The sequence below is a fragment of the Lipotes vexillifer genome, unplaced genomic scaffold, assembly GCF_000442215.2.
Source record: "Lipotes vexillifer unplaced genomic scaffold, Lipotes_vexillifer_v1.1 scaffold457, whole genome shotgun sequence".
Classification (NCBI taxonomy): domain Eukaryota; kingdom Metazoa; phylum Chordata; class Mammalia; order Artiodactyla; family Lipotidae; genus Lipotes; species Lipotes vexillifer.
In genome coordinates, this window is record NW_006781006.1 from 141,461 (window position 1) to 164,362 (window position 22,902).

Here is a 22,902-nt window from a genome sequence, read left to right on the forward strand (position 1 = left end):
GGAGGGAGGGAGGGAGGAAGAAAGAAATAAGAACCTCTCCTTGCAATTAAATGATACGAACTCAGACATGTCTCTATCACTGGGATTCGTTTTCTAAATGTTCCTTTTGTGCTGACATTAGATGCCTCTAAGATCTACTGAGTTAATATTTTTGTAATTTTTCTCCTATCCAATTGCTTTTCTCACCCAACTTATTCAGTGTCTTTGAATCTAATCCCAAAGCCTGTGTTTGTCTTCTCAGAACAAACCTACGGTCTCAAACGACTGCAAGCATCTCAACCTGCTGATGCTTTCAAAGCCTACCTAAATTCATAACCCCTTTTCCTCAATGTCTTTCCTTTCTAGATTCCCTATTTCTGATAGAACACACCATCCTTCCACATATAAATTCTCAGAAGTCGGTGGGCAGCCTTCCCTTCTTCTTTCTTCCTCAAAATCCTGCACACTGATAGGTCCCTGCATTGCTTCTGCCCTATCTCTGTGCAGCCCTTGGGGCCTCCCTCCTGGACCAGAAGCAAGCCTCTCTGCTCTGTGGCTCTCAGAGTCTTCTGCCCATTTTCCTCCTGAGGATCATTGCAGATCATTTGAGTATTATGTATGCATGATTGTCTCTGACACTAGACCATGACTGTCTTGAGAAAAAAAGAGCTTTGTTTCATGTATCTATGTATTCTGATTTCCTCCACATTTCAGTCTAGAATCAAAAAGTTGCTCAATAAATGCTGGTTGAATTACTTCTTAATTGCATTGACTGCAATAAATGCAATGGCAAATGAAGACAATGTAAATATAATATTTAAAAGGAAGGATTTTCTTGAGTCTTCTGATTAGTGAAAATTAACAGAAAAATCTGATGAGAGGGGTGTGATTAGAATGGCATAAATATATAAAGGGGTAAAAATTCAAGGAACTTGGTAGAAAGATGTTAAAAATTTAGCAACAGTTTCCTAGATTGATGGAAATAAAATAAATTTGGAAAATACAAATGTCTTTTAACTTCAAATTATTGGAAGACAATTATAGCATTTCTGTCCCTCAATCAGACTACATCGAAGATTGGACATTCGAAATAATTTGTTTTTAAAATTATAATTGAGAAAAGATAAAATAAAGTCTTCGTGTATAAAATTAAAAATAAAAAAGTTGTTTCCTCTGGGATTGCTAGGATGCAAATCTATAGCTATAGGTACCCATTTTGCCTACTGTGTGCTGAGAACCTGTCTGCAAAATGAAACTAAGCAGGACAAGCTAAGCCAAGAGATAGAGACAACAGGGATAGAGATGGACCCATATCACATCATTTGTAACCTGGATCGTGCCATGCCTAGAGCCAGCTGTATCTCTGAACTTTCCAGTTATGAAAGTTACAGATTTCCTCTTTTGGTTTAATATCATTTTAGTTGGATTGCTTTCACTTATAATCAGATGTTCTGATTCAAAATCTCCAGACTCATCATCTTCCCCCAAATCTTCTCTAACCCAAAAAGAGGATTTCCCTCTTTCTCTTAATGAAAACATAATTGTCCCTATCATTCAGTCTTATCTATTCATTCGCCCACATATTCAATCAGTCACTAAATCTCATCATTCTATCCTCTTACATCTCTTTCTTCTATCCCTACAAACAAAAATTTTACCACTTTAATTCAGGTCTTCTTTATTTCTCTCACTTGGCAATAGTATCATACATCACGCATCTCAATGATCACCTTCTCTCTGGAAACTTTTTTTATCTGCCCTGGCCTAAGCAATCCTCCCGCTCTGCTTTTTCTCCACCCCTACTCTCTTTCAATCATCCTTTTTTTTTTTCCTGTCACATAATTACCATTTCTTTTTAATGGTGAAAACATTTAAGATCTCCTCTCTTAGCAACTTTCAAGTACACAATACAGTATTATCAGCTATAATCACCATGCTGTACATTAGATCCCCAGAACTCATTAATCTTATAACTGAATGTTTGTACCCTTTGATTCAATATCTCCATTTCCCCCCACCCCCGCACCAGCCCTTGGGAACCATGGCTCTACTCTCTGTTTTTCTGAGTTCAGCTCTTTTAGATTCCACATATAAGTGATATCATACAGTATTTGTCTTTCTCTGACTTATTTCACTTAGCATAATGTCTTCAAGGTTCATCCAAGCTGTCACAAATGGCGGGTTTTCCTTCTTTCTCAGGCTGAATAATATTCCATTGTGTGTGTGTGCTATATATATATATGTGTATATATGTATAATGTATATATATATACTTATACATTATATCTTCTTTATCCATCTGTTGACAGACACTTGAGTTGTTTCCTATCTAAGCCACAACAGTCTTTCAATCATCTTGAGTCAACTCAGGCAGTTTTTTCCAGGATGCTTTTCCTGACCTGGTTCCTCTTCTCACAGGTTGTGCTCAATGTCCTCTTCTACAACTTTCTAGCACCCTCTGCTTACCTCCTTCAAGGTTTACCACAATCTGAATCAAAATTATCCAGACTATCTCACTAGTCTTAAAGCTTTCCAAGGGAAAGATCAATGTCTTTCCACCCAGTATATAGTAGAAGCTCAATAAATGCTTTTGAGCTTTTAAAGTGAACTGTGTTTTCTTCATCCTTGTATCCCCACCACTCAGCACATGTGTGGCACAGAGAAGCAGCTAGATTGACGCTGGCTAAGTGAAGAGCCTCCTGCGATAGACTGAATGTGTCCCCCTAAAATGCATATGTTGAAATCCCAACCATAATGTGATGGTATTAGGAGGTGGAACCTTTGATAGGTAATTAGGTCATGAGGGTAGAGCCCTCATGAACGGAATTAGTGCCCTTATAAAAGGGCACCTTCTTCTTTTGCCATGTGAGGACACTATGAGAAAGTGGCAGTTTGCAACCCAGAAGAGGGTGCTCAGCAGAACCTGACCATGCTGGTACCTTGAACTCAGATTTCTAGCCTCCAGACTGTGAGAAGTAAATTTCTGCTGTGCATAAGCCACCCTGTCTATGGCACTTTGTTACAGCAGTCAGAACTTAACAAAGACACTTCCTTGTCTCCAGTCTGACTGTACTTCTGTCCGCCCAACTCACCACTGCAGATTAATCTTGGTTCAAAACCTCAATTGGTAATTGATTCCAACAGTGCTTTCATTAGCACCTTAGAATACCTTTGCTTTTCCTCCTCACCCAAGTTGCCAATTCTTCAAAACTAATTTTGAATTTTCTCTGTACGTGCTGCATAATACCATCATCAACATTTACTTAATCATGCCAAATATCTCCATATGAACTAAAGGCTGTCTGATCTCAGCTGGGTCCCTTGCATTGCTCAGCAACCCTTATAGTTATCTTCAACTGACCCCTATCAAATTCTCCACAGCAGCTGCTACAAAGTTTTTCCACTCTCCTTAAGCCCCAGATTCAACCCCTACTCCCCTCATGCTCAGCAAAAGCTCTCCTTTTCTACATAACTGAGAATACGATATTATGACCATGAGATGACTTGGCTTTCTTCATCCTCAACTCAAAACTCTTCTATCCCTTTATCTATACAGCTCTTCTCAGCTCACGTCCCAGTGAAAGAAGTGCCCACCTTCCTTTCCGAAGCCAAATTCTCTATCCATACTGTACCGATTATTGGGAGGCAGAGATACTGAACAATATCCTCCAAACTAAGGAACTGTAAGACAGAAAAACAAAGCAGGCAATTCCATAAAGTGCGATTATGAAGTTTGTCGTGGGTAACCTACACACAGGCAGGAAGGATCAGGCCAACGGGATGATCCAGAGGCATTCGCAGCTGCACTTTGCACCATAGAAAGGGGTACCGGGGGGATCTAAAGGGGTCAAAGCTAAACACGGAATCTGACTACCAAGTGAGAAGCATGACCACACCGACGGGGACCGGGGATTTTCCCCTCCCCCAGGGATCTCAGGACCATTAACCATCTGTGTCAGCATAAGGCATTCTTCCAGTTTTCACATCAGATGAAGACAAGGGTAAAAGTTGATGGGGAACAAACCCTTGTAAGTTAAGCTAAAGCTGAGTCACACAGAAAGGGGAGGGGGTAGGGCTGTGGACCTAAGATGGAGATGACAAAATGGAGTCAGTGTGGTTCAGCCACACACGGCCATGCCACGTGGCTTGCGCATCTTAGTTCCCCAACCAGGGACTGAACCTGGGCCACAGCAGTATAAGCACTGAGTCCTAACCACTGGGCCACCAGGGAATTCCCTTAAGAAGAATTGTGTCTGAACAAGAAGGACAAGATTGGGTCCAAAAAGGAAGAGCATACTACAGTATCAGCTGAAACTCCTTCCCCATCAGAAAGGCCAGGCTGCCACCAGGTCAGCTGAGGAAGTGTTTAATTGGACATTTTGAGAATCTAATGTCATGTATGCAGATGCAAATGTTTGAAATGTTTGAGTTGTTTACAGTGTAGTTTGTGCCAGACAGGCTCCCATGCCAAGCCAGAACACAGCCTCCCATTATTCCGCTGGGCTCAGTTTCTAAAGATGTTTCAGGGCTCTCTGAGCCTTGTAAATTTCCACATCCAAAGGCTCATTTGTGTTTTCAAGGCAGAGTCATTCTTCCCCTCATGAGCAGACATCAGTCCTTCCCCTGCCAATCTCTGTTACTGCCTGCTCTGGTTCAGAAAAGGCTTTGGAGAAATTACTTGAGAGGCAATTACTCCATCTCTAGAAATTTTAGTAGTTTGGGGAAAACTAACACAAAGGAAAAGTCAGACTCTTGATCCCTGCCTGGAAATTGGGTCTTAGCTGATGTAATTATTTCGAGAACTGTTTCTGTTATTCACTGACCCAGGAAAACACAGCTTATTATTAGCTCAGCGAATAGACAATTCCACCTTAACATACCCCCTATAAGGCAGCAGTTCTTGATCGGGAGCATAAACAAGGATACACCACAAGTGGACACTAGGGAATCCGTTCATCTTTAAGAACTGAACCATCCACACTCTGCCTTGAAAATGCAAAGCAAAAGAATATTGTCATTATCACAAATTGTTATGATGCCTTCACTATATCCTCTTCCTATTATCAAATACCTTCTTCAAGAAAAAATTTTACATGTTTAAAGTTCTAAATTGGAAGTACACACGAAGACTATTGTTCATGTATCATGTTAAGGACACTCAATTCAAGAATAAAAATTTGCCACTAGTTTTACATTTGATAAGCTTATTTGTTTTATCCAATGGTCTCCATTTGATAAAAAGTCATAAGAAAATTATTAGCATTTATTAATGAGTTCATTCATTTATTCATACTACAGACATTGACTGATTACCTATTATGCTCAGAACAACTGCGACTGTTTCAGATATACAGAGGTAAAGAATATGTCGCCCTAGGCCTTAGGAAGCCAGTGAAAGAGGAAGGCAAATGACTGCGATACAGAGACAAAAGGAGACAGATTCTCAAGTACTAACAACAAAGTACAGTTGACCCTTGAACAACACGGGTATGAACTGTGTCTGTCCACTTATATGTGGATTTTTTTCAATAAATACTGCAGGTACTACAGGATCGAAGGTTAGCTGAATCTGAGGATGCAGAACCACAGACAGGTGGGGCTAACTGTAAAGTTACTCTCGGATTGCCGACTGCTGTGGGGTTGGTGCCCCTAACCCCCAAGTTGTTCAAGGGTCAACTGTAATGATAAAGTATTGCAGGATTACCACAGCAGAGAACAAGGAGGCAATAACGGAGAAGATGATATTTCAGCTCAGCCTTGCAGGATAGATGAATTTGCATAGTTGTATGGTGGGAAGGGTATTTAAAGAACAACCATGAGCAAAGATGTGAACATTTATAATATGTTCCCCAGAAATGATTTTAAAAAAAAAATTCTGGCATATAAAAAGCTGAAGTATTATAAAGCACTAGGGAGAAATTTAAATATACACATGCATACAAGAAGTGTATTCCCGGGGGTCCCATTTCAGACATAGTGATTCAGAACCCACAGAGTTAGGTGGGGGCCAGGAATCAGTATTTTTCAAATCTTCCCAGGTCATGATGTGCACTCATGATGTGATCTGATCCACACATGTAGAATACATGGAGGGATCTAGTAGGTGTTATGGGCTGAACTGTGCCCCACCACAGTTCATATGTTTAAGCTCTACTACCCAGTGCCGCAGAATGTGACTATATTTGGAGATAAGGACTTTAAAGAGGTAATTAAGTTAAAATGGGGGGTGGGGCTAATACAGTCTGACTGAGGTCCTTATAAGAAGAGGACATTTGGACACACAGAGACACCAGGGATGCACACAAACAGAAAGAAAATGACCATGTGAGGAAACAGCAAGAAGATGGACATCTGCAAGCCAAGGAGAGAAGCCTCAGAAGAAATCAAACCTGCTGACACCTTGATCTTGGACGTCCAGCCTCTAGAACTGTGAGAAAATACATTTCTACTGTTTAAGCCACCCACTCTATGGTATTTTGTTTTGTCAGGCCTAGCGAACTAATACAGTAAGTGAATGCACCAGGAACGTACCGAGAAATGCATTTTAATGCCATATTAGGAGTTCAGACTTTATTAGGAGTTTAGACTTTATTCCGCAGACAATTTCTCAAAATGTAGGTCTTTTGAGAAGGGAAGTAATATGATCCAGCCTATGATCCAACTCTTGAAGCAGTATGGAAGACAAAGTAATTTAAAAGATTCTGCCTGGCCAAGGCAAGAGACAATAAAGGATATGACTAGAGTCATGATAGAAAGGATGGGGGGATTAAAAAAAAAACAGAAAATTTCAGGTGCTATCACAGGTAGGCACAACAGCATTTGGTGACTTAATAATGTGGGAGGATGAGGAAAAGGGAAGAGTTAAGGCTAACCTCCCAGATTTTGATCCTGTTTTGTACCCTATATTTCAGATACATCACATTACCTACCATCTCATAGACTGAGATGCCATTAACCAAAATAGAAAACCCAGAAAGCATATCTGGGAATGAAATCGGTGAGTTGAAAACCGGAGAACAGAAATCAGAAGAACGTCAAGCGTAGAGCTAGAGATATCTTGAGAACAGAGGAGCTCTTTAGAGCCACATGGCAATGAGAGCACTGAGCTCACTTCCGTCATCACTCCCGTCCTTACAGCAAGAAATAAAATGAGCACACTGAAAACCAATGACTCTCCTTGGAGCAGAGAAGTGAGGGTGCAAAGCAAACCACCACTCTAAAATCTAGAGAGACAGGAAAATCCAGAGTCACAGCCCAGATCTGCTTATCTGGAGCAGAAGCCACTGGACCCATAAACTCTAGTAATACCTAAACAGTAATTTTAACAAATTGCTGGAGACAGTATGGCCTACCCTGAGAGTGAGAAACTCCTAAGGCCACAGTCTTGGGGAAGGAGGGCGGTGATTTCCAACAATTTCAGGTAATCACAAAACAGCTATTACAAAGGTGCAAAGACAGGAGGGAACATACCAATGAAAAAAATAATAATGATAGTGGCTAATATTGACTGAGCAGGCCTGTCTTAAATGTTTATATTTCTTAACCCTACAGCAAACCTATAGGATAATGCACTGGTTTTCTATTGCTGCTGTAACAAATTACCACAAAATTGGTGGCTTAATCAATACAAAGTTATTATCCTACAGTTCTGTAGGTCAGAAATCCAGCACTGGACTCACCAGGTAAAATCAAAGTGTTGGCGGGGCTGCATTCCTTCTGGGGGCTCTAGGGAAGGATCTTTGCCTTTTTCAGATCCTAATGGCCACCCATATTCCTTGTCTCATGGCCTCCTTCCTCCATCTTCAAAGCTGACAACATTGCATCTCTCTGGCCGTTCTTCCACAGTCACATCTCCCTAACTCTCTGATCCTCTTCTGCCCCCCTCTCCCACTGTTAATTAGGCCCACCACATAATCCAGGATATGGATTTCAAGTAAGATAATGAGCAATCTTAATTCCATCCACAGCCGTAATTCTCCTTTGCCACATAACCTATCATATTCACAGGTTCCAGGGATTAGGGCATGGGCATCTTTGGGGGAGGACATTATTCTGCCTACCACTGATAGTTATAATTAGTTTTCCCATTTTACAAAGGAAGAAACTGAGGCATAGAGAGGATGTGTAATTGGTCCAAGGTCACACGAGTGCTGGTGACAGAGCTGAAATCTGAACCCAAGAAACTGACTTCAGATCCTATTTTCTTAACTGTTAAACTACAGCAAATACAGGGTGCTAGCGAGTGGTTAGTTTAAGTGGTAAACCCTAAAATTTAGGCTGAATAAGTAGTGGAATGAAGTCTAAAGAGTGCTGACTTCCATGATTTGCCCTCTGCTTCCCAAAGAACTAAATTGGGGTTTGTGATCCTCCGTTCATTCCCTAGTCTTCCTATGGCCCCTGGTTTTCTGTAAGTCTTATCTCAGAAAAGCTAATGAAAAGAAAAACCCTATAAAAGAACAGCCAGATGTTTCAGATGGTAAATTTTGTGATACAGTACACACGGTATTAATGATTTAGAACATTTAACCAAATGTAACCAATGCATCTTCAGATCAGTCACAGATAACATAGATCCAAAGTATTTTGATAATGGTAAAAGAACCTCAAAACGATGTTCTGGGAACAAAAAGGACATATGAAGGTGGAAGATTAATTATATGAGCCACTTGACAGCATCGTGAAAGAGAAGATGTTTTCTTTTTACCATTTCAATCAATTACAAAAAGCTAATTGAAAACATGGGCTAAACCAGAGGATCAAAGCACAAGACCAGCAGGACGTTCGAATTCACTGAATTCTTCGTTAAACTTTTTTACAATCTTCCATAAATGTTTGAAGAAGAAATGAATTTTCTGTGAATAAGAGACCATATATATACATATATAATCATATATCTTACACATATATATTCATATATAACATAAAGAATTTTTTGATAAACCTTTAATACACCATAGTATTGAAACTTTCTATATCCCTGTTCACCCTAATGAATTATATTCTTCAACCTCATGAATTATATTATTCAAATCTTACCATTTGTCTTTTGTACGTTACCATTTGGCTTTTGTCTGCTTGATTTGTCATATAAACAACAGATCTTAAAGTCTCCTATAAATTGTTTTGGTCAAATCAGACAGAGAAAGACAAAGATCATATGTTATTGCTTACATGTGGAATCTAAAAAAAGGCTACAAATGAACTTATTTACAAACAGAAATAGAGTCACAGATGTAGCAAACAAACTATGGTTACCAAGGGGGCAGGGGGGAAGGGATAAATTGTGAGACTGGGATTGACATATACACACTATTATATATAAAAGAGATAACGAATAAGGACCGACTGTATAGCACAGGGAACTCTACTCAATACTCTGTAATGAACTATATGGGAAAAGAATCTAAAAAAAGAGTGGATACATGTATATGTATAACTGATTCACTTCGCTGTACAGCAGAAACTAACACAACATAGTAAATCAACTATACTCTAATTAAAATTAATTTTTTTAATTGTTTTGGTCATTTTCTCATACTTCTGACCATTTCTTTATATTCTTTGAAGATAAATATGTTTAAATGCCTGGCCCATAAAAAGTCACAACTATTCTGTCTTCCTTATAGATTTTACCTTTTATCAACTCTAGATCTGGTATAATGCTCTTTGCTTTGAATTACACTTGGTTTCTTTTTAATAATGATGTGGAACTCAAGGTCCGTAAAGGTTTCTGGTTTTCCCATCCCGGCCCACTACGTTGATGGACTTACACTGATGACTGTCTCTTGTGGGTCCCACCAGGGGCAGTGCCAGTGCTGGACTTATCTCTCCATTTCCCAGCTGAGCTGTGGCCAGTGTCCTACCTGTAGGTGCTTCATAAGAAGCAAAGGTAGCTAGATGGATTTAATTGAAAATCATTACGTTCAATGTGTTGTAAATGGCCTCAAATAATTAGGGGATCCAGGTCCAGATCCCCATTTTCTTACTTGATACTCAACTTGGAAAAGTCTTCACATATAATACAATCAATGTAGACATAGCTTACTGCAGATGTATCTTGCTTTAAGCAAACCCCACATTGAAAGTCTGGATTTATCCAGATAATATGTTAAGGAATGATTAATAGTTCACTTTGTAAAGAGGTTATTTGCCTCTTGGAAGATTTAGTCACAAGATTTTTTTATATTGCAAACTCTCCTATTACATTTTAAGTATTATTTGATTTCCACAGCAATTCTCTATATACAACCCTTCATAACCATCCCTACTGCACATAGCAGAGTTGGTGCTAAGGATCCTTTCCATCACTGCCTGTCTCCCCAGAGATCTTGGCTCTGTTGGCCTTCAAATATCATCTGTTTTATTCTTACTTTTACATGATGGACATGGTGGGAGGTGGAGGGGACTCATTGTAAAACGCCAAGGCTCCAAGGCAAAGCAAGGTTCCGATACAATGGACAGAGCAGTGGGCTGAAACTCAGAAGGCCTAGAGTTCTTGCCAGTTATGGGATCTGAGGGAAACTACAGCCTCCTTAATACCCAGATTTTTAGTTTACAAAAGAAAGATAATAGTGCCTGCCTGCCCATGCTTCTGTGGGTTCATATAAAAATTATTTTTAAATATAAGGTGCTATGCTAATATATCCTTTTTTCCAAGCAAGTCTAATGCCACGACCCTAAGAAAACACTACATCAATCTAACTTTTTCTCTGTTTCTCACAGAATTCGTTAAAAGTTCTGAAAATTCCTCCTAATCATTAACCTTTTCATTTTATCTTACTCTACTTGTTATTCTTCCCTTAGTTCAAAGTCTCCCAACACTTTCTCTGCAAAATAAGATCAAACCCTCTGCACAGCACCTCTAAACAATCACCTATTTGTCTCTCCCTGACAAGCTGAATAAGATGAGAAACCAAAGCTTGTGATATTCTTACCACTAAAGAAATACGTTATTTGGAAGAGCCAGCTCAAATTTCCTCTCTTGTATTCCAAATCTGCCTATACCTGTGCTTTAAGCAACCAGTCCTCTCTGCTACACTCCTGCCATTTGCTCATCTTTGTTCCTTTCAACCACTCCTGTCTGTGTTGCTCTGTTTTGGTTTCTCTTAATGGTTTATAATAACCCCTCATTGTCTGAGTATCTAACTTTGTTCCTTCTCTAGAACTTACATGATATTTAGAGTTCTAAAGATCTCACCTGAAATATAAGGGCCATTAGTTAAGTCTAATGTGGTTTTTTTCCTTCTTTTTAAGTGTTTTATTGAACTGATTTGTCTTTTTAGACTGTGGACATGTCGTAAAGTTTGGCCAGTCTTGGCTATATGACGTCACAGTACAGCTACAGTCAAGGCTGTACACCAGGGATCTCCCCTGGATGTTCCAAAGTTGTCTCACTGTCTTTCTGCCAAAACCTCTTCCTCATCTGGTGTTTATTACCCTCATTAGTGGCATCTCCATCCACCCAGGTAAGCAATTCCAAAACCTCAGAATTATTTTCAACCTTATTTCCCATATGCAGCTAGTCATTAAATCCTGCCTTCCCTATATTCTGAGTATCTCTCAAACTTACGCTAGTTTACACCCTTGTCCTATTTCATTTGGACTATAGCAACAGCATCCTCATTTTCTTCTGGCCTCCTGGCTTTTCCCTCTCTAGTTCCTCTGAAATACTATTGCTGGAGCTATTTTCTAAAGGAAATCCAATCATAGCACTCCTCTGCTTAAAAATTCAGCTTAAAAACTCTTAAAGATTATCTAGGCTGTGATAAAGCCTGAAAAACATGACATTCAAGGACCTTCCTTCTCTGGCCCCAACCTCACAAGACCTCTTTACTACAGACGCACCCAACCCGTCTCCCCCTGGGAGTGCCACGCTCAGACTGCCTCCATTTCTTTGCCCATGTAGTTCTCTGTGCTTAGAACAAACACCCTTCTCCCTCCTCTTGGCCTTCAGGCTTCGAAATCCAGTTCAAAATTCACCTGCTCTGTGAAGTCTTCCTAAATTCTGACCATACGTCTCTCCTGGGAGAATGAGTGGCCACTATTTCCACATCACCCTGTGCTGCAATTACTTGTGGATGGATCACTTTCCTACGTAAACTCGGTATCTCATTCATCTTTATCTGGCACACAGTATGCACTCATTAAATGGTTACTGAAATTAATATGCACTGAGTAAAAGAATAACTAAAGAAAAATTCCATAGATCTAGAAGCACACCAGTCCTCCTTCTTAGCTGCATTAAAGAAAGAGGGCCCAGGGATAAAGAAAAGGACTAATAATCTGATGTAGCAAACACATGAATGGGCAGTTTGTTTTTAAAACCTAAGTGGTTTAGGGAGGGCAGGGGGAGAAGAAAGTATATTTTAAAGCTCTAGCTCCAGGGCAAGTAATAAAAATTGTTGCTTTAATGTTTTTTTCATAATATTGTGAGCAATGGGAAGGTCTATTCCATCACACCGGCCTTCAGGGCAGAAAGTTTCAGCCTCCTGAGCTGAATCAAACTGGCACTAGCTCTCTGTTTTTCAAGCAGCCGCAATCAGTCTCTGCCTTCTATGAGACTAAACTTGACTGACAAAGAAGAAACAAAATAATTTCCCAGTTACTTTATGGGCCTCTCTTTTCCTCTTTTGCTCTTGTCGATTAATTATAAGAGTGCTGGAAATTCGTCTTGCATTTCTGCCCCTACATTACACTGAGGTAGGCATTGTACTTTGTCTGCGTTAGGAGTTGTCATTAGGTTGGGAGGCAGCAACTAGTCCAAGAAACAACACTGTCTGGTACTCAGAGTTTGAAGCCCTTAGGTGCCACTCACCCACAGAGCTTTTGATGTCATCCTTTTTATACTCCCTGGATTGTTAAATCTGAACACGTTTAAAATTAGGATGCATGTGCATCTAGGTCAAAATATCAGAGTCTAGAGTACCAATGGAACTCAATAATTTTCAAAATGATATACCAAACAATTCTCTATAGTTCAGTCTTAATCATTCCACCCCTGAGCTCCCATTCTAAATTTACTTACCCACAATGCCCAAGAGTTTAATATACTACCTGGAACACACACAGAGACCACATTTGACAACATTACAAGGCTTTCCTAGCAGGGACTGTCTATATTTCTGGCAGAAACCCTGCCTCCATCTACCTGTGTTTTGAATGCCTGACTTTCCCATTTCCCAAGCACTGTTTCCATTTAGGAAGGTTGAATAGGGATTACAATTGTTTATAGCGAGGAATAAATGGGGCAATACAAGTAAAAAGGTTAAATATAACAGTGCTTGGTGAGTGGTCAGTGCCCCATAAATATCACCTCTGTTACATTCCATGCCGGAACCACATGTGACCCCATAATTGGATCTTTGAGAAAAGAATCAGAGAAAGTTGGTCTTTTTCACCAAGCACCATGTTTGACTTCACTTTTCCCAATAGACCTGAAAGAACTGAAGTAGGTAACATTAATTTTACTTTACTTAACATGTTTGGGACTTTGTGTTTGTGAAATGTAGCATGCAAGAAATATTTCAATATGTATGTAAAATGACTTTTTAAGTGCCTTTAAAAAATCTCTAAGGTCCTTCCGTTTCCAAAATGTTGTGATCTATGATAACTAATCTCAAATGCAGGCAAATTAATAGTGATATAACTCCCTAGATATACTGAAAATGTATGGCATTGTCAGGCTGGTTGTATTGGAAACAAGTTAGACCCAGGACCAGGAACCTGGGGCAATACACAAAACAATCTTGCCCTTCTTTCTCCCCTCCAGCCCAGAGTCTACAATTCTCATCTCAAGCTCCCAGGTCCTTTTGTAGCAGATGTGGAGACGATGAGGAATGAGTTGGAATTTGCAGAGAAAACAGTGGAGCCAAAATTCTACAGAATCCCAAGTAGAGCAGCTGAAGTGAGCAGGCTTCATGAAATCACCTGCGATTTCACCTTTTAACCGATAAAAGAGAATCCTAGAAGTCTAACTCAAGAAGGGGCCCTACCAGTCTAACTCCTGCATCTTGGAGATTAAGAAACTGAGACCTAAAGAGATCAAGTAACACGTCTAAAGTCATCCAGCTTTTCTGAAACCTGGGTCTGGGAACCTAGAAGTGATGCAGTGACCAATCGAATTAAAGCAGTCTCAACCTATGTCACTTCCAAAGTGTCTGCACACCGATAAATGTCTCTCTTTTCCTCTCTGAACTATATTCAGTCTTCTTCAGTCACCCACAAACCAGCCAGCACTTGTCTCAGGAAGACAAGATCCTCCACAATCCTGAATTCAAAGAGGCATCTGGTTTTACAAACAAGTTACTAAAAGCAGAGTCATGTGGTACTACCTTCAGATTCATCCTTATCTTTCAGAAATACATTAAATAATATTATAGTGACAATGATTCTCCAAAGTAGAAAACAAAACTCAAGAAAAAAAAAAAAAAGCCTAGGCATATTTTGCTTTAAGCAATGCATATAGGAAAACCTACTTAGAGTGGAAATATGAGGGGGTGCTTCTGGTGATTATTTTCTTTCGAAACAGCATAGAATAGAACTTTTACGTAGCCACAGTCAGAATGACTCCATTTACAAGAGTGCCACATTCACACAGCTTTTGGGAAACTACCAGAAGATAAGAGTTGTAAGCCCGTGTCTCCACTGCCTCCTCGTCGTGTGTATTTATATCCATTCATGTATTCCTTCATTCAGCTCTACTTCATGTGTACTCATTCATTAATTCACCAGTTCTCCCTCATAGGAACTCACTCATTCATTCAATTGCTCTCTTGAGTACTACCGAGTACCTGAGAAGTCCGACAGGGGCTTTGCCCCCGTGTAACTTAAGAGCCTGCGTGGAGCCTAGACGTACACACCAAAAATGAAAGTACAAGATAAAAGGCGAAAAGAACCACAAAGGAGACCCGATAAAGCAACCTGGAGGCTCAGGGGAACTAGGTGCTGGTTCCAGATGCGGGCGAGGGAAGCTCCTGGGCGGCTTGGGGCGGGGCACCTCCCCTCCCCGAGACAAGAGGGAAAAGGAGACACCACGCCCGGCTCGCTGCCCTCCATGCACAGAATCTCCCTCCATCCCGGCGGCCGTACGCGGCTTCCCCATTGCTGGGCCCTTGTCGCGGAAGCCGCACGCCCGGCCCGTCTCCCGGTGGCCTCCCTACCCTGTCCGTCAGTCGCTCCCACGAATGGGTGACTTGGGAAGTCCACACCGGGGCCGGCACCGCCTCGGCCCGCCCGCCGGGAGGAGCCGTGCCCAGCAGCCGGTGGGCACGGCCCGGCCCGCGGCGCACGCACTTGGTCTGCCGCTCGGACTGCGGCGGCGGCGGCGGAGGCGGGGCCCAGGGTCACGCTGCCGGGTATCTGCGGTTCTGCCAGCTGCGCACTGGGCGGGTAGGCGGGGCGCAGCGGCCCGGGACGCTGGGAGCGGGCGGGAGGGCCCGGCGGGGCGCCGCCTCCACCACGCCCGCAGGCCTCGCTGCGCCTCGGGAGACTGGAGGGCGGCGGGCCGACCAGCTGGTGCCTCGCCTTTTGGCTCTGGCTCCCGTTAGAAAATCAGTGTCCCACCCTGGGCCCTGGGCCCCGCGGCCTTGCTTCTTTATTTAGGGGCCAAAGCGCCCGGGCGTCGCCCTCAGGCCCTCGCGGGTCTCTGGCCGGCGGAGGTTTCAAGAGCTGTAACCTCCGGTGGGCCGAAGGGCTTGGCAGAGGTGTCCTGTGCTTTCATGAGTGGCCGTGCAGGTAGGGAAGGAAGGGGTTGTGGAGGTGAAAGGAAAGCGTGAAAGGTGTTTTTCTGTCTCTGCGCCTGCATAAGGGCGTCTGGAAACCCCATGCTTTGTAAGCGTGGATAGGATACGCGGTTATTAAACCGTTATTGTCCCATTCTGCCGGGCAGGATTGTTAAGAGAGGTGGTGATGATGAAAGGTGGACAAGAGGACCCGAACTGGGAGATCATAAAGAGTCCTGTCTCTTTGGTTTATGCGTTAATTATATGAGGGTGCCCAAGAAGAAAGGAGACTCACCTGATTACCCGGCGTAGCTTATCTCAGCGAGTCACTCGCATCGCTGGTCACAAAGCATGTGCTCACGTAGTTTCAATGTTTTCTGTTTTGATAAATTTGAATTCCTTTGTTTAGCCACACTTTTATCAAATACAAACAGTTCTCTTTGTGAAACACGGAGCAATTCAGGTCTCCTTTTTAACCAGAAAAAGAAAAAAAACAAAAACCTTTTAATTAAAAGAAAAAACACGTGCTCACTGGGAACTTAAAAAAGTACAAAACTTGCAATGTCCATTTACCTGCATACACGACCCCCAGTTAACAATCTCTCTAAACTTTAGTAACCCCGTTGCCCACCGAATAAAGTGTGAACTCCGACATTCAAAGTAGTTCCTCACAATGTGACCCTGGCCAACCTTTCCAGGATCATCTCTACGGTGCTATAACCAGCTCCATTGAATTACTTTATTCTCAAACTACCTGAGGTAAAGGACAAGTTTTATTATTTCTGATAAGTTATGGACTGTCATTCTTGTAATATAAATTAAAAACTTGCTAGAAAAGTGAAAAAAGACATAAAAAACGACAAGCCCCAATTTTCATTACAGGTATATAACAGGCATACAAAAATAAAATTACTGTCAATTTATTTTTGTGTTCTTTTAATTTCTAAGTGTTTACTCTCAATTTCTATATTTATCTCAGCCCAGGCCAGTAAAAACAGTTCGTAGATTCACACTGATGACCATACTTAAAAGTGCCTTTTGACTTTGGGGCCTTTTATTCCTTCAGTGCCAATCAAAGTTCTCATTCAGGGTTCAATTCGGAACGTTACAATAACAATAATGGCTTCACATTTATTGGGTACTTTATGCCAAGACTTTACATGCATTAACTGTGAATTCTTATCAACTCTATGAGTTAGGTATTATTATTATTCCCACTTTACAGATCAAGACACTGAGGATTAGGGAAGTCAAATCACAAAGCTAGTGAGGTGCAGAGTTAGCACTCTGACCTGAGCAGGCCTATACCGTCAACCTTGAGGTGAGCCCTCTTCCACAAAGCCTCCGCATTTGCTTTGGAGTTGAAATGAATCACCCCTTGGTCCCTCTACTACAACATTTTTCCCCCACTGGTTTGTGTTTTTTGTTTTTTGGGGGGTTTTTGGCCACACCACGCGGCTTGTGGGATCTTAGTTCCCCGACCAGGGATTGAACCTAGCTCCCGCAGTGAAAGCCTAACCACTGGACCGCCAGGGAATTCCCCTCCACCCCCGGCACCCTTGTCTTTTATTGATGTCTGGCGTTAAGCTTTAAGATCCTGAGTCACTGTCATTTGTGTATCTCCACACCTTTCAGTGCTGCTTTCTCCAACTGGAATTTCCTTTATGCTTTATAAACGGTCTGGCAGAGTAGGCATTATTTGATCACCATTTAACCCATGAGGAAACTGAGGCACAGAGAAGTCACTAATAAGATGCTAGAAGTCGCGGAGTCAGCCTTCCAAGCCAGGCAACCAGGCTCCAGAGTTGATTTCTGAACCGCCACGCTGTGCTGATCTTCCACTGCACCATGAGGTCTTCCTGATCAAAACACTTCACTGACTTTCCATGACTCATAGGATAAAGACGAAACTCTTTGGTGGGACCTACAAAACTCTGTGTGGCCTCCACTCTGCAGCTGCCTCTCCCAGCAAGCTTCCTGGGTCCTGTCTGCCACGCTTGTCCTATTTCCCTTGCCCTTGGGGGTCACGTTCCCTCCAACCATAGCACATATTGTTCCCTGAACCTGGAATGTCCCCTCATCTGGTTCCTACCTAAACCTAAACTTATCCTTCATCCAATTTTAGCTCAGGAAATCCTTCCTAGACTAGGTCAAGTATCCTATTAGAGAGTTTTAAAGTGTTTTTAGGTCTTAACATAATTATCATTTTAAATGTAGTTTATGTGGATATTTGACTAAGGTCAGTCTCACCCATTCAACACTGTCAGCTCCGTGATGGCAAGGATTATCTTATTTTCCCACCTTTATATCCTCAGCGACAAGAACAATATCTGACATGTAGTAGGCAGTGGGTAAACATTCACTGAATGAATGAAGTAAATGGTGTTCCAAGTGTTATGAAAATATAGGAGGCGCACAGCGTTGTTCCAGTAAATGTTTATTGATCAGTTAAAAAAAAAAAAAAAATCCTGGTTTGTACCATTTGTCAATTTCCCTGATGCGACTACTCCCTCGATGTCCAGTTTCGAGATGCCAACACTACATCCCACAAGGCTGAAACCGGGACGTGATGCGAACAGTCGGCTTTGAGAGCCTGTTCCAGTTGGCTCCAGCACACCCCTGGAAGGGCACCAAAGTTAGTGGGACAGAGAATGGCTCACAAAGCCCAGGCAAGCTGCCCGGAGATCTAAACTAAGACCTCAAGTATGAATAGAAGACAGGTTTGGGAGGTGGATGTGTGTGGGGGACAAATAATTGGCAAAGTGGGTGGGACTGGAGAAGAAAAAGGAGAAAGTTCAGTAGGCCTGACATGTACATCTGAGAAGAGCCTGGTAAATCTTGATAAGAGGTTCAGGCTTCATCTTTATGGGAAGCACCAGACTGGCTTAGGCAGGTGAGTGGAACGATGAAGTTAGCATTTTGGAGAGACTGCTCTGGCTGCCTTTGCCAAATGGATTGGGCACTGTGCAGTCACCCAGAGGAGAGATGCTGGGGAACAGAACCAGGACAGGGATGAAGAGAAAGTGCTGACAGCTGTAAAAGGGAGCCTGGTAGGAGGTTTTTTTTTTTTTTTTTTTTTTTTTTTTCTTGCGTTATGCGGGCCTCTCACTGTTGTGGCCTCTCCCATTTGCGGAGCACAGGCTCCGGACGCGCAGGCTCAGTGGCCATGGCTCACGGGCCCAGCCGCTCCGCGGCATGTGGGATCTTCCCGAAACGGGGCACGAACCCGCGTCTCCTGCATCGGCAGGCGGACTCTCAAGCACTGCGCCACCAGGGAAGCCCTGGTAGGAGGTTTTTGATGTGCAGATTTGGGCAAAAGGGCAGTCTGGCAGTGAGCAGACCTACACTACAGCCTGAGTTTCAACAGGTGGGACCCCATGCCCCAGGGAAGGGAATCAATACAAGTCTGGAGACACAGAGACCACACCTGATTATAAGCACAGGCTTTAGAAACAGGCAGCAAGGCTTGGGTTCTGGTTTAGTCACTTACTACCTGTGACTGGTCAATTAAGCTCTCTGGGTTTTCAGTTTTCTTATCTGTTAAAAAAGAGGGGGTACAATAGAAACACCTCATATGGTAATTCTGATGATAAGATATGTCAAAGTAACTAATATAGTGCATGGAACATAAGTAAATAATGAATATTTTTACAGTTTAACGGGAGAGAAAGAAATGTCAGTCACCCCTTTGTTTACAAGAGCTGTCTTCAAATCTGAATAAGGTTCCCTTGGGGGACCACAAGGGGTACTTGATGGGGTGATCAATAATATCCTCCAAACTGAGATACTTAGAGAGTGACAGTGGTGCTGTTAATAATTACGCCAGGACAACAGGCATAAACTGGAGTGTGTAGTCATCTTAGTGCTGCAGGCATTTCTAAGAGACAGACGGGCATGAGGAGTCTTAAGATCCAGAAGCTCAAGCTCAGGAAAGAATTCCTCCCACATATCCCACACCTCCCTAAAGTGCATGGTCCTGAGGGAAAAGATGTCCCAGAGGCCAAGCTAAGGGACATTTTTTTTTTTAATATATACATTTATTTATTTTTGGCTGTGTTGGGTCTTCGTTGCTGCGCGCGGGCTTTCTCTAGTTGCAGCGAGCGGGGTCTACTCTTCATTGTGGTGCATGGGCTTCTCGTTGCAGTGGCTTCTCTTGTTTTGGAGCACAGGCTCTAGGCACGTGGGCTTCAGTAACTGTGGCACATGGGCTCAGTAGTTGTGGCTCGCAGGCTCTAGAGCACAGGCTCAGTAGTTGTGGCACATGGGCTTAGTCATTCCGCAGCATGTGGGATCTTCCCGGACCAGGGCTTGACCCTGTGTCCCCTGCATTGGCAGGCAGATTCTTAACCACCGCACCACCAGGGAAGTCCTAAGGGACATTTTGATAATGCCCTTAATCAGAGTTCTATAGATCCCCATGACCCCCATCTATCTCATGAAGATTCATTTCCAGTATCTTACATTTGTGTTCAATAATTATTGAATGTGTAATATATTGTTTTAATAACTTATGAACTACTAGTAATTAATAATGATAATTCAATTCAGAAAAAAAATTTTAAACAAGACCTTATTCAGAAAAAAATTTTAAATAGGAAATTTTAGGTGTATTCATTATTGTAGAGAAGTATGATAGGACAACAAACAAAATATTTTGAAGCATAAAAACTAGGGGGATAAAATCCTGGAATAGGGACATTGAGATGGAAAAACAACTTCATGGAAGGAAAGGAACAGTGTAAGTTTATAACTATTGCAAGTTTTTTCAAGTATTTTTTTTTAAATGGACTGTGGTGAGTAGCCAATCACTGTGAAATTTAAATGCCTTTGGGTACATTTAGAAGAGTGATATAACAGTTTTATTTTGAAATGCCAATATTCACAATGCTGGAGATTGTATTCTTTGTAACTACTATACTTACAATGAAAACTATAGAAGTAATTTTTTTTTAATGTGCCAAGGAGTATATTAGCAAAAACATTTGAAGACCATGGGTTTACATGACCTAGAAGTTAAAGTCTGGCTCTGCCGTTTGTTAGCTGTTAGCCACGGACAAGTTGTTTAACTTCTCTAAGCGTTAATTTTTTTAATCTATAAAATGGGAAATAATAAGCCTGCTTTGTGAATTAGATTGAATAAACTTTATAAAACTTCCTAGCAAGCCAGGCACTCCAGCCTGGTACTCAATAAATGGTACACAATGGTGCTCAATGTTAACAATAGCTAATATTTCTTAATCACTTACTATATGCTAAGCACTGAGCTAATGAAATTTAATTTTCATATGACTCTCTGAGGTAGGTTTCTATGAATCATAGATGAAGAAACTGAGGCACAAAACAGTGTCATTTTGTTTTTTAAGTACTTTACAAAACAGTTGCTTAATGGTAGAGTCATCATTCAAAATCAAGTAGGTTGACTCTAGAGCCTGCCCTGGAAACCACTAGACCTTACTTTTCTTCCCTAGAGGCTCCTCTTGCCCATCCAGGAATCTGGGTTACTATCAGGATTTAAGAATAATTCTCATTTACAAGTGGAACTTTTCAGTGTGCTAGGGGTCTCTTACTATTTTTTCTCATTACTGACTTTCCAACCCTTTGTATGTTACTTCACACAGAGAAAATGATATCTGCAGGAAACAATGGATTGAAGGATTGAGGTATCTCACTGTAGGAGTGACCAGCCCAGTAATCGCATTCTCTTCAAGCCTGGCTTGACCACCCTTGAAGGTTGAGTAGAACCCGTGCCTCCTTACACATGTAATTCATTCCCAGCATGCAGTGTGCCAAGGCACACAGATTGGGCAGCTCTAGTATAGGTACTACTGAAGAGAGGTCTACACCTTCTTTTCCCCTTGACACGGGCTTGCAGGAATAACTGTTGGGTCCTTATTTTGGTGCGTCCTGATCAACTTGGCATGATGGAAAAGTGTTTTTTTGTCAAAGTTGGCATTATCAGAATATTGCAGTTAGGGAAGATACGATAATCAAATGCTATCTGTCAGCTAGAAAAAGTCAACGTTGTTTTGATTCTTCAAAGAATGCAATAAGAAGCATTGCTTATTCTCTTTCATCACTCACCCCTAACTACTCTCCCAGGTATATGAAAAAAGAAGTCTACCTAAATATGAATGGCTGAAACTTATACCAAGACACTTATCTTGTCTACTGAGAATCCAATGGCAAAAAAAAAAAAAAAAAATGCATGTCATAGTAATTAAAAGCAGTACAGGATCAATGGATTTTGATCATATTTCTCTGTTTCTAGGCAATCATTTTAAAATAAGACTACATTAAATAGTATAAAGAGTCTGCTCGTAATTATGAATGCTAAATACCTGTATAACTCAATGACTTTTCAAAGTGAACACACCTGTATAATCAACACAAAGATCAAGAAACAATATTACCAGTAGCACCAAAACCCCCTTCATGCCCTTTCCAGTTACCACTCACACCCACAAGGATACCCCCTGACTTCTAATACCATAGACTAGATTATTTTTGAATTTTATCTAAATGGAATCATACAGTTTATATTATTTTATGACTCCTTTTATTTTAAAATGTTTGATGGCATAGACACAGACTTATAGACAAATGGCTTAGAACAGAGAGCCCAGAAATAAATCATCATGTATATGGCCAGATGTTCTTTGACGAGGGTGCTAAGACCACACAATGAGGAAAGGACAGTCTCTTCAACAAATGGTGCTGGGAACCTGGACATCCACATGCAAACAAATGAAATTTGACTATTACCTTATACCATGTACAAAAATTAACTCAAGATGGATTGAAGACCTAAATGCAAGACATAAAGCTATAAAAATCCTAGAAGAAAACACAGGGAAAAAACTTCATGACACTGGGTTTGGCAACGATTTCTTGGATATGACACCAAAAGCACAGGCAATAGTAGCTAAAATAGATTAACTGGACTTCATCAAAATTTAAAACTTCTGTGCATTGAAGGGCACAATCAACAGAGTGAAAATGTATCCCTGAAGAACAGGAGAAAATATTTGCAAATCATATATCTGATAAGGGGCTCACACCCCAAATGTATAAAAACTCCTAGAACTCAAAAACAACAACAACAAAAACAAATAGCTGGATTTAAAATGGGCAAAGAACTTGAACAAACATTTCTCCAAAGATAACGTACAAATGGCCAATAAGCATAAGAAGAGATGCTCAACAT